The sequence below is a fragment of the Homalodisca vitripennis genome, chromosome X (genome assembly GCF_021130785.1).
Source record: "Homalodisca vitripennis isolate AUS2020 chromosome X, UT_GWSS_2.1, whole genome shotgun sequence".
Classification (NCBI taxonomy): domain Eukaryota; kingdom Metazoa; phylum Arthropoda; class Insecta; order Hemiptera; family Cicadellidae; genus Homalodisca; species Homalodisca vitripennis.
The window spans coordinates 74322072-74335337 of record NC_060215.1 but is presented as its reverse complement, the minus strand read 5'-3'; the positions used below and the strand labels follow the sequence as shown (position 1 = coordinate 74335337).

Below are 13266 nucleotides of genomic sequence, written 5' to 3'. Positions count from 1 at the left end.
AAGGCCAATTAGTGTCCACCTAGCATTGATTTTGGATTCTAGAAAATGTAAGGTCATAGAGCCGTAGTCTTTCCCTGCTTACAAACAGATCTCGAGAGAGGACCTTTTACGGAATCTAAAAGTTCGGCAGCCGTATCATAGGATTTATTTTTAATTTAGGTGTTTTGATCTTATAACTTTTCAAGGTGTTGCCTGTTGAGGTGCTGCTTTGTTTAAAGGTTACGTTTTCGATTAGTCGTAGACGTTACTTCTACTAGTTTTCCAGTAGTCTGAAGGAATTACAGCTTTTATAAAATAAAGATCTGTGAAGGATTCTGGTTTACCGATAGTTAATGGTAATTGTATTTTCAAATTGCAACAGCATGAGTACAGACATTTCTCATATTCAACAGGATATTTATAGAAACAAAACTTCGCCATAATGACTAAAATTGGGGCTTCAGTAAAAGAGAAACTTTGATTTTTTTATAGTCTATATTTCCTCAGGTAAAATGCCTTTTTTGTAATACTAGTATATTTGTATATTTCAAACTATTCTTATTCAATCGCCAGACAGCTATTTACCTAATTTCAAACATTATAAACAGTGGTTTGCAGACTCGATTCATGAATCTTTTTACAAAACGTTTATGTGTTGTTCCACGTGTGGATCGACAAAGGGGATGTGGGAGCGCACCAAATCGTCTAGGGGCCCCCATCCTCGTTCTAGAGCGATACAGTTGTTAGTAAACATGTCACGCTTTAGACACTATCCTTCGTCAGAATATAAACTAGATGCCACACAAACACAAGCCCTATTACGATCAGTCATCACTAAAAGTGTCAGTGCTGAATTTCCCGTTATGACAGTATGCCTTTAATAAACTTACAATAAATTTATATCTCTCATATGTTACATATTTAACCAACTAATAACCCAAATTTTTTTTACAATACAGTTAGTTTTATATTCAAAGTGATGTTCTCGAATATGTCTATGTGGATACATTGGAACGTACATACATAATAACATACATGATAATAACCAGCAATATTTCTAGATATCAGTGACTATCACGTGTGAAGCTCGTATTATCTCTACCTATTTACTAAAAGCGATTCCACAATAACTGTAAACAGTGTGAACAGTGTGTTTTTCTAGGAGGGTGTACTTTTTGACCTAGACACTAGTGTATTTGTATGTACCTATTTAGAAACCCATAAATTAGATTTTCATTTGTGTTACTTATTGCTTTTATCTACGAAGATAAATAAATATTTATGAAATAAATAAAACACTTGTTATAATATTTTGTATTGTGATTTATCAATGAATTTGTTACGTTCATTAGAACTAAAACAAATCAAAGATGTTTTCCAACAGAAAGTAGCAAAATGTCCTTGCACAAAAGATAGTATTAGTTGGAACGCTGTATTAATTTACATAAATATTACTGATTATTCACCTTTCTTCACCAGGTTCTTCAAATTTATGCCTCACAAAGATTTAAGCATCGATTATACAGACAAATATTCAGACAAAATTGAATCGAGTTTTCTTATTTCAAATGAGACTGCACCTAAGTATATGTGCTATTTATATATTCAAGTAATGAGATTTCTCGTTTAAAAAATATTTTAGTTTTTCTTACTAAACATCTTATTAATATTTTGTTGCTAAACTTAAAGAAAACTTCACAATCTGTTGATGGATGTATGCAATATCTTATTTTCTAAACCGAGGTATGATTAAAACTATTATGTCATTATGAATTCCAGACACTATATTTTTGCAACTTATTATATTTTCTTGTTGGTTATATAACTTCGAATAATAACAACGGAGTCAATACATGTTTCTTAGTCTAATTTAACTAGAGCATTGTATCTATGCCAATAAATTTTGCGTTACAAGGTTCATTGTTGTACGGAAGATCACGATTCTGCCACCCCGCCTGAAGCTATGATTGTATCCGTATATGGTACAGACGATCTGTGAGCACGTCTCGCACCATAGCCACGCGTCACTTCGCGTCGTGTCGCACCGGTCCGACTTTATCTCGCTCTCAAGGTGTGTCAGCGATAGCTGAGTGACACAGCAACACTTCCTGTATACTGAACCACTATCATAACAACTCTTTCATGTGGAAGTGACGTAACCCCACTATGTTGATATGTCTCGTCGGATTGCTATAATTTCCACTTAATTCAGCATCACTCATCACGGTTTCTACCTAACTAATTGTGTTGACTAAGTAAATATTCTCAGAACTCTAAGTGATTTTCTGCATAAGTGAGTTCAATTTTCAACCCACTGCTCGTGGAACTGGTATTTCCTACTTAATCTTAAATTATATATTTTTAAACTCTGCATATTTTACCAAAACTAATCACGATAAATAAATAAATTAATACTGTTCGAGGCTATTTTCGATGTTTATGGAAATTCGTGAAGAACTAAAAAACCATATAATAGTATGAGTTCAATCATTTAAATTCGCGTGATGTGTAACAAGTGAATGTGTTTGTTTTGATTTTGTTATTCCTATTCTTAGAGCTTCTACAACTTGAACTGCGTAATTCACGAGCGGATAAGACAATATTAAAACGCCACTATCCTATATCAATATGTTGGTACGTAAGGTACCTCATTTGTTAACAATACCAGGGTTTATGTTAAGTTTGATGTTCTGTTTAAGCAAGTTTAACTAAGAAACAAAGTTTCTTCCAGTTACGTAGTGACGTGTGGTCATAGTAAAGATTGCAGGTAACTCTGAGTAGGTTGCGTTGCGGAGAAGCCGCTGGGGCACAGACCAGACGATAAGGAGGTAAGGTGATGGCGGTAAAGATTCAGGAGAAAGCCCCGGACAAGGGCAGCAGCAAGGTGACGCCAAAAATGGTAGTGGGTATAAATAAACGAACTGTTTGTAGACGCTAGTAAAGGCTACATCGAACACAACCTTCTAAACTTCAAGGTCGACTTCTTGGCCGACACGTAACTTCCTTATAAGCTTAGTCCTTATTACCGTCTGGCAGGGTAGAGGCGCGGGAGGGCGCGAGGTGCGCGGGAGATAAGTATGGCCTGCACTACACTCCTCACGTCTGGCCGGTAACTACAGTCTGAGGGGGCGTATGGGCAAGTAATCTTCCAGACCAGAACTACATTTCACCCGATGCAAATAGTCTCTTTTATCCATAACTCTCTTGGCCGGTGAGATATATACAACACCATTGTTTTATTTTTGATTGAGAAATGTACAGTAGATTATAATATTTGACTTGAATATTGATCAGATGTAACAAACCACTTAAATGTTGGTAATGGAGATTTACATCCCAAAAAGGGGGCAGGACATCTCACAGACGATTACAACTATAGGCCTGTAGAAAATTACTACTTATAGACTAATTTAAAATTACGTTCACAATAATGACAAATGCTGGTTCTGGGTTTACAATGTGGAAGATGTTTAACTTGTCATGTCAAAATCGGGGGAATCATGGTGTACATATCTTATATGAGCATCTCACAGTATAAAGCTCTTGCCGTGGGGTGCCCTCTTTAACAAAATTGCTATTTGGAACTTACTGGTAAAATCATTAAATAAGACATATTTAACGACAAATTACTGGATATAATATATATGATACATAAACAGCAACCTTATATTAAGAATTTTTTCCAGGATTTTCCTGCCCTTGAAATGTAACAAATTTTAATTTTGTCGGCTATGACTTCAACAAAAAAGTTAAAATAGTAGATTTCCTAAATTACTGTGGTGGGATAAAAAATAAACTCCAACAAAATCCTATCACATGATCAAAATGTGCAAATTTATTTCTCGAGGAATGAAGCGTGGATGAAACGAGCGTTATCGTTTATCAAATCCGGTGGAGGAGAGGAGGACTGGAAAACATCCAATGGAATGTGCCAACGTGTTGAGCCTCAAACTGTACATTAATGGAAATAACTGTAATATTGAATGTATGTGTATAGTGAAATTAATCATTGATGATTTGTCTACTAGGATTATTGTATGTATATTTGAAAATTATTCTAGTTTTAAAGACACGGAATTAAGTATAGTTATTAATGGAAATATGATAGTTTATGTTTGTGGGTTAGTTATTTGAGAGGATTTTTTGGTGCCAACTTCGCCTTTAATAAAATCACTTTTCAGTTCATTTTATTAATTAAATATAACCAATAACATCCAGAATACCAAAATTTAGCTGCTTTAAGAATTCAACCGGTTATTACAACAATAATATTGTTAGACAGTTCAAGTCAGAAACTTCCAGTCTTTTTACATCACTTACAAACAAAACTACGTTTTGCATTACAGTTGGTTTAGGTGTTAAAATACATATATGATCTCGGAAAATATATAATTTATTTTTCTAAGCCTTTCACTACTTTATTCCTGTCATACTTAAAATTTCTCAATCCATTTTAAAAGAGAGAAATTAGGTTGTGTTCTGGTACAGTACAAATTGGCAATCATTTCCTAGACTGTAAAAAGTTAAATATTCAAAGAATGTTCCGATACACACTATTTGCTCCCACTACTCTCAATTCATTTTAGTTAAATTTTCGATGAGCCGGTAGTAAATATAATACGGCATCTTGTATTTAACTTTTAAAACTTGATACTGTCATCATCTTTCAGGATGGTTTAAATTGTTTCATTATTTATTGCATTCGTCTAATCATGGCGTTTAAAATTGTAGTCTAAATTATACGCTTAAAATGGAGATCTGAAGAGATGAAGAGCTACTAACACACGTGTACTCGTGCTAGGGGAACGCTAGGCACACATGTGCAACCTTTTTTATGATAAGAGAAGAGTTGCAAGCCTGACAATCCTGAATCCTTAACCCTAAAAGTTAAATTAAGTACTTAGTTTACACTTATTTAAAAAGTTACGACGCGTAGTGCTTATTACACTGAAAGGTAATTGCTGGGTGCTGCTTGTGAGTATTATAATGCTTTTTGTGGATATATGAGTTATTTGATAGTGTTAAGATATTAAAACCTATAAATACGATCCTTTAAAACATATTAGAGTAGTATTAATATCATACAATTAGACATTTAAGTTTCACAATATAGTAACTCATACCGTGGAAATTTACGAATACTTATACTTACGAAATGAAATGTATGACGTATTATTTCATATTAATTATATATTTATGTTAGGCTAAGCTACCAAACAACACTCTTATTTTATAAAGGCACTAGTAATAGAGTAATTAACTGAACTGAGTGCTTATCCTGTGGTCACGTGAATATAGTAATGAAGTAAACAACTCATTGTTATAGTTGCTGAGTAATTGCTATATTTGTTATAGTTGCTGGTTTTCACAATTCTTTTATACTTTGAATAGTTGAATAATGAATGAAAACAACTGTTTTAACATTTTACCTGAAAATCAAGTATTTATTATTTTTGTAATCTGAACTTTTATTTGATTGACAATATTAAAAATGGAAATTTATTAGAGAAAACGTAAATTTACCCGTATTTATCTAGGATCCGAACACATGAATGTATATATATATATATATATATATATATATATATATATATATATATATATACAATGTTTTTTATAACGAAATAAAGCCACGATATTGTTATACTGAAAGGATTCAGAATGTCACAATGTGCAGTGGGAGAGCTGAGTGCCTTGCCTGAGGCTTCAGCATCCGCCTCATCTCGCCTCAGCAATATTCAAGAGCATCCTTAAAAACCTATTCATCCCGTGACCCAAATTAAAGATCCGCATATTTTCTCGTTAGCAACATTCTCAAAAACGTGACGGGACCACCCACCGGTGCCTATTGTTCCGTGCTTTAATTCTCAAAAATGATATAGGTCTAAGTTACATTTCGTAAATAGAAATAATACAAAACATTGAACTCTTATTCGAATTCAAAATACATTATGCCAGTTTTTTACACTCTTAAGTAATCTTTGGTACTTACGAAACAATTTTTTCGATAAAGAGATAATGTTCAATTTGATTGATTGATTTATTAACTGATTGAGCAAATGTTGCCTGCATTATTTTTACGAAGGTACAAATTATCGTGGCAATGTAGGCCCCTCAGGCAATCTTGCACTGCTGGGACGATAGGTGCAACATTTAAATTTCACTCGACCTGAAAAACGTGTTTTACAGTGTGATTGTAAATGTATACTCTGTGCACTCTTTTCGAGCACCGTCTCAGCTAGTGTCCCTAAAGTCTTAAAAATATGATTAAAACGTAGATGATAATATTCCTCTTCTCTTAAGTAAGGGTTTATTGAAAATAATGCACAGTATTTGTGGAAGCAAATCAAATGTTTATAACCATATTTTATTGTAACCAACGCGTTGCGATAGTTATAGAAACCAACACGCACGAATCAGCTATTGGCAATTACGTAATCAAAATCATGATCTTGAAAAAATGTTTCCCACTGTAAAATCCCTTTTCCCTGCATCACGAGTTATGTATATCCTTCTTTATATAGTCATCATGACTGTCTGGCCATTTGGTCTAACCTTACAACTGTTACGCATTACTTCGTGCATGAGCCATTCTCTGCACTTGTTTTCAGATTGACCACCAAAACAGTATAGACATAAAATAACTTTGGCTTACTTTATGTTTCCACGAAAAGGGATTCCGCAATGGCTGGGACATTTAATTGAGTCATTGCCGGAAAAGGAACGTTTTATTTTGTTTACTTAACTGTTTTTTTTTTTTTTTTTTGCTCATGTAGTATCGTAGACTTACATTCATGATAAATTTAAAAACTTCTTTTATTTTAGGAAGCTAGCTATTACAGTTTAAATTGTTTACAAAAGCAAACACTGACAAGTAACAGAAACTTCTCAGATTCACTTCTGAAAAGAGGAACAGCCTCAATATATAAGATGAACCACGTGTCACCTTCGTGCTTCTTTAAAATATAAATTGGTCAAAACAGTAAAATAGATATCCGTGCTACTCCTGTTGCATTAACACCGCAACTGAAAGGGTTATTATTCCTCTTGAAAGGAGCGCAAAGTAAGTTACCTAGTTATACAAGTTATTTTTAACATATTAAATAGTAGAACTTTAAGACTGGGTGTTCAAGTGATGACTATGAAAGGTTCAAAAAGTAAAACAGGAATATTAAAACAATATTAATATATGACGTTAGGAAATTCCTTAAAGATTACACGGTATTAGGGAAACATGTAGTATCGTAGATTTAGACTCATATCCGTATACATCATAGTCTCCGTTGAGTTTGTAAAGATAACTTCAATATATGAATTTACTATGGAGTCACAAGACAAATCATAACAAAATTTTAAAATAGATCTCTTCATGAAATAATACCTTATTGGTACCTAAACTAAAAGACTGAAATAAATACTCCACATAAAAGTTCCTAGTGCTTGAAGACAACTTACATGCTTGGAAGATTGGTAATCCAAAATAGCACATGAAATATTTTCATTTCATCGTATAGTTCTGTCAAAATTTGTTATATTATTATTAAAAAATAATATGTATCTAGGATTTAACGTTATATATTTATGATCGTTAAATAATAGACGAAATGTTTTCTGTGATAACTATTATCAAAGCACTCTACAAATGTTACCTCGGGAAGTGGTCTTAAAAGTGGTGAGCTTGTAGAGTTGTAGTACGGTTAAATTGTGCTTATCTATGAACGCTACCTGTACATGTTACAAAAGTTACCTTATTAATAAATTAATAATTTACCCCTTTTCACATTAAGTGTTGACGCATTTTAGTATGACCGAGTTGGATGCTTGCAAGAGGAATAATAATGTGTACACTATATCGCATTTGTAAATATTTTATATTTCATATTATTCGTTCTTTTCAGAGCTCACACCACGTTAACTGAGGAGACCGCACAGGACTAACAGCACGTGGGCTGAAGACCCGTACAGGACTAATGGCACGTGACCAAAAGGGCCGGACAGGACTAACACTGCTGACACGTGCGTTTAGAGAACCGCTTAGCACTCACGAAATGTAAGAATAAGGAGGGGGCGTTCAAATAATGATGAAAATGTGGTATTTTATGCCCAATTCCCTAAAGGAAAACGGCTTTCCACTTAAAAGTTTTGTTTACTGTGTAACTTTCAAATAAAAAATTCTGTCAATTACAAACATTATTACCCAGAATTTCAGTACTATCTCTCAACGTATCCTCGAAGTCGTGGTCACTTTTATTCTATTACAGTACTCAAAATTATTTTAATTTTGGTACGTGTGTCATAATTTTTGAACGCCGTGGCATATAAATGTTTTTAGGTAGGAAGTATTCCTTTTTAGGAGGCTGGTTCTTATTTGTGTGATTTATATTACGATCAACAGCGACTGGAATAAATAAGAAATTAAATTGAAAAAGTAGGCATTTGTCTCATTATTGCCCAATTTTCATTCACCAACTCCCAAGATTTTATAGGATAACCTCCGAGATAACCCGTTTTATAATATTCCGAGAGAAGTTTCACCAAAAGTGATTAAAAAGATATTCGATGTTTGCAACCGTAAAATATGATTTAATACCAAATTGGAATAATTCTAGTGTGCCGTCTACCTGGCGTACCTACTCACTCGTCGTTACCATTCCGATCTGCATCTTTATATTTCGACTGCGAATTTCACCAATTGTTTATATCAAAAATGTGTTGGTATTGTTATTAATTAACTCTTAGCTTTAAACATTGTTTTCTAGATTTAGTTTTTAATTAGTTATTTACAAGTATGTAATGGAATTCACGTGTCCTGCGAGTCTTGAAGAACAGTCAGCGAGGTAAAGTGTTAAAGTGTTAGGGACAGGTCGCTGATTGATTTGCGACGGACTCCAAACTGTCTGCCCACGGCCCTGGAGGTGACCAATACAGTGCCACCCGCTCTTCTTGTTTGCTTCACCGAGATTACATACGCAATGCATATTCATAGATGTTGTTATCCAGACCGACACGCCCACTCCTACATCCTACAAACACTTTTAGACACTGAATAATACAGCTTAGAAATATTGAGATACGCTACAGAGAAAAGAGAAAGGCGACGAGAATTAAATTTCGAAAGTCAAATCAAAACTTGTCCAATGACACAAAGAATACCAATTTACTCTAAGCTGTATCTAAGTATGGCAACTAGTCTCCGTTTTAGTCCTTTGCAAATAACGGAAGCAGACGCATTGAACGAAGATGGTAACTTTTAATATTGAATTACTCGTGTTAATAATAAGGCTTAAGTAGTCACATTACTGGCGAACTCAATGCAAAATACCTCAAAACAATGAGTTTTAAGACTTTCTTCTTTGCCTTCTATTTTATGAATGAACACAAACAAGCGTCGTAACTTTTTATGTTAATTCTACTAGGCGAAGCAAAGTGGCCTTATAGTTCAAAAAATATAAAGTTATGTTGTATAAATTTTTGTACTTACAGTATATTTACAGCATTGACAGTAAGGACCGAAATACGACGACATTTTCAAGAAATATGTATTTTTAAATGTTTTTTTTTTTTTTTGTAGAATAAGGCATGATTATTATTCGACTTTCCCAAAACGCATTGTGTAATATACAAAACTAAATCCAAAAATATGTTCAATATTATGTTTAAGATTTAATAAATACCTTACTTCTAAATGTAAATCTGATCGATTTATCAGTGTTTGTATGTTATTACTTTAACATATACTATTTAGTTATTAAAATACGATATTATTCAAGCTATTGGAACTTTCCATAAAAAGTCTACCTTAGCTTACATTGATTGTTTTGTGTGGTGCTTTACTTCAAAGAAATTACTAAATTATTAAGCTAAAATACCACTCAAAATAATGTTTTAAAAATTTGAATTTTTTGCAGTGGATGACTGTTTTAAATCATGCATTAAGCCCATGACTCACAAACATAAATAATAGAATTTCTAAAATTCACCTAAACCAATTATCAACGGCTAGCTCTTCAATGACAACAGTTTATTTCTTAAATATTTCAATAACTAATAATTTTTCAAAAACGTACAATTGAAGTTGAATTGTGGCCAAAAATTAATTTTATGGTAATTTCAACGCAAGGTCAAAATGTTGAACCTTTCACACGGAACTGTTTTATTAATAGTTGCTATTATTAAGTTCCTCATCCGTGTTTTTAGCAATATAGTTAAAACGCTAAATGATAAAGTGTTTATTAGTTCTTTATTCTATCAGCTTACCATAACCATCAGGCGCGGATATAATAGCTATATCCGTGTCGGTCAACGACAAAAACGGACTGAACTTTCAACGAGTGTCGCTTTTTTTACAGCGAATTCATAAATCGATTTTATGAAAAGCCTTTTAAGGACATTGGCTGTGGGCTTCCTGCCTATAAATATAAACTATAATAATTTTGGTTTTCGTAATATTGTCTCAGCTTTGTCATTGTTAAACATGTAAATTTAGTATATTTGAATTATTTAATTCTCGCTTAACACTACACAATGTTTGTAATATTTGTCTTGGATTTCAATTGAATGATTATATGATGCGTGTATTGGTTGCAAACGTTCGTGAAGTATTTCAGAAGACGGGGACTGTGGGGCAGAAACAAGGATACAAGTTTATCATAAGATATCGTAATATCGTTGAGTTTTCTTGTATAACTTTGAGTGGAGAAGCGTACATAACTTAGATCCTTATATAACTTATATGTAAGAAGGAGCTCTATGGGTTCAAGCCTTTCTCCTCTGAAATAGTGAAGTGCAAATATTTATACTATCACTGGTAGAGTGATTACTGCCAATTAGGAAGTACAGTGCTGGCTGTTTTACTAGACACAGTTTCGGCTAAGTATGGTATATTTCTCCTGTTTCAATCAATTACCGATGTTTCTGTTAAAAAAATAGATAATTTTAACTTAATTTAATTTTTATGACTGAAACCCTTTGATTTATAAAGCTTCGAATGTATACACACTCGAAAATCACAGTGGACATATCAATTAAAATCATGTTTCTAAACCTTTGATAAAATCTTATTCCGAAGAATTAACGTTAAATGTGGAAGATTTGAGCATTTTGCTCCTCTTTAGAAAAATGATGTAATCATTATTTTACATATAATATTATCAAGTTGTGATTATCAATTATTATCTAAAGCTTTGTATTCAGTCACTGACTGTATGGGTATGCTCTATGATGGATAAAAACGCTAATATTCAGATACATTCACACACAACTGTAAATCAAATATATTTAGGTCTTAAAGGTCAGCATACGTAAGAAACCCCACACCACCTTCAACCCTCAATGTGACAACCTGTATTACATTTATATGTCCATTTCTGAGTGATCTCCAATATTTTCTAAACACTAATTTAAGGAATAGAATTACTGTAACAATGACTAATGTTGCGTTTTTAAGTTTTTTACTGTTGGTGTTGACATCACCCTCACAAAACCCAGAAGATTTAAATTACGCATCTAATATAATTTAAACGTTTAAAGTATATTACAGCAGGAAGTTGTAATATGCGAGTGCATTAGCTGGACATGTGACTTTTTACGATATGTTTATCAACAGCAGATGACAATACAATGCATGCAATCGGTTTCTATAATCAGTAATTAAAAGTAATGTTTACATTTAGGACTTTCCGTTCAATATAACTGTATTAAATTATTTCTTAGGGATAGAAATGCTACAATTACCTATATTAACACAGATTAACTAATCCATAACAAACGTTAAAGTTAATTTATTTAGCCAGATTTAATTGTATATGTAAAATAATACGGTCAATAAATGGTATAAAATTGTGAAATTGTTCTCTATATTGACATTAATACGTTATGCGGAGTTAACCTTTACGTGTTTATTAATGGTATCATAGATCTGAAATATCTATGTATCGGTTCCCAGAATAATTAACAATTAACACCCACAAGTAAAACCACAGTCTATAAATTTTGGATTTTCTACGGATACATAATTACAAACAGGAGTAATCAAGAGAAACCGCCTACCTGAAAATATAAAACAAAACTGCCCTACGTATTTAAATCTGACAACTTCGCCAACCCACTCCATCCTTCCGGTAATAGGATGTATATGCTTACACAATAATGTAATTTAAAATATTTTTTTTAATTTTAAATGAATTGTTTCATTAATATTTAATTATTGTGTGGGGTCGACTATGCATGGTACAAGCAAGGCCAAAGTCGTAAAATATCCATTGCTTGTAAATTTATTTCAAAAGACTTCGCCGGTAGGGTCTTGGAGAGTATAGTCACCCACTGAAGCCTGTAAGTAAAGTTTTGTAAAGCTTACCTTGTACACTATAAGGACTCAGAGCGCACACATGACACAATCACTATACAGAATAAGGCACCGCGTTACCGCACACAGCTGAAACTGACACGAGTCTTGTGTCGACTGACGACTGTCGAGTGACGAGTGTCGAGTAGTGTACTGCCCGACTCTGACTGCCCTGCCTCTAGCCGCTGCCACTGCCGCTGCCGTCGTCTACTTCTCGCGCAACGCACCCATCACAATGGTAGGGGGTCCCAAGGTCACCACGCGCATGACTCACTCCCCACTTAATCTGTCATTTTTCACAAATGTCGTGAAAAATCGATTTTTGCCAAGAATTTCAGCTCTTGTAATGTGTTCAGCGTATTCATTTATCATATTTTAAAGTTGAAATATAATCGGTTTCTCCGGTTGTGCTGGTAATTTTTTCCAGAACAATAAAGATGCTTTGATCGTTTCCTGAGCCGATGTAGACCTGTCAGGCACACAATGAGAGAGTGGTTGTGACGCTCGACGTTCTATTAACCTACAGAGACATGTCCTGCGTTGGCACCTGTATTCATATTTAACGTGACGATAGCTAAATTATATGGTTTGTTTGAGAACCTCGCTGAGCTAGAAAATGACACCGTTTTACACGGAACCTCATCGTAAGGAATATTTTTAATTTGCATCAAAAATATAAATATTAATGATCAATGTAAGATTACACAGAACAGAAGTTTAAAAAATGTAACAATACAATTAGTGACACCGCTACTAATTAGATGTCAGTTCATTTAATAGTGGGTACAATGATATATTGATAGATACGTTGTTACGTGGTGGTTTTCTTCTTGTGTATGAGAGATATCAAGTGCCAACAATTAACATTTGGCTTTCTTCAGTTAAAAATCAAAAACTTTAGGTTGCAGTTGATCGTTTGGGTGTTTGCCTGGAACTAGTAGCAT

At 33.5% G+C, this 13266-nt stretch overlaps 1 protein-coding gene across 1 annotated transcript in view; it reads right to left on the bottom strand.

Moving 5' to 3' along the window:
- LOC124369214 (GAS2-like protein 1) overlaps positions 1–12544 on the bottom strand; it is a 115511-nt gene extending 102967 nt beyond the window's left edge. The window contains exon 1 of the mRNA XM_046827055.1: positions 12335–12544. The gene's annotated coding sequence lies outside the window, so the exon portion shown is untranslated. The remainder of the gene's footprint in view (positions 1–12334) is intronic.
- Positions 12545–13266: the final 722 nt, after the last annotated feature.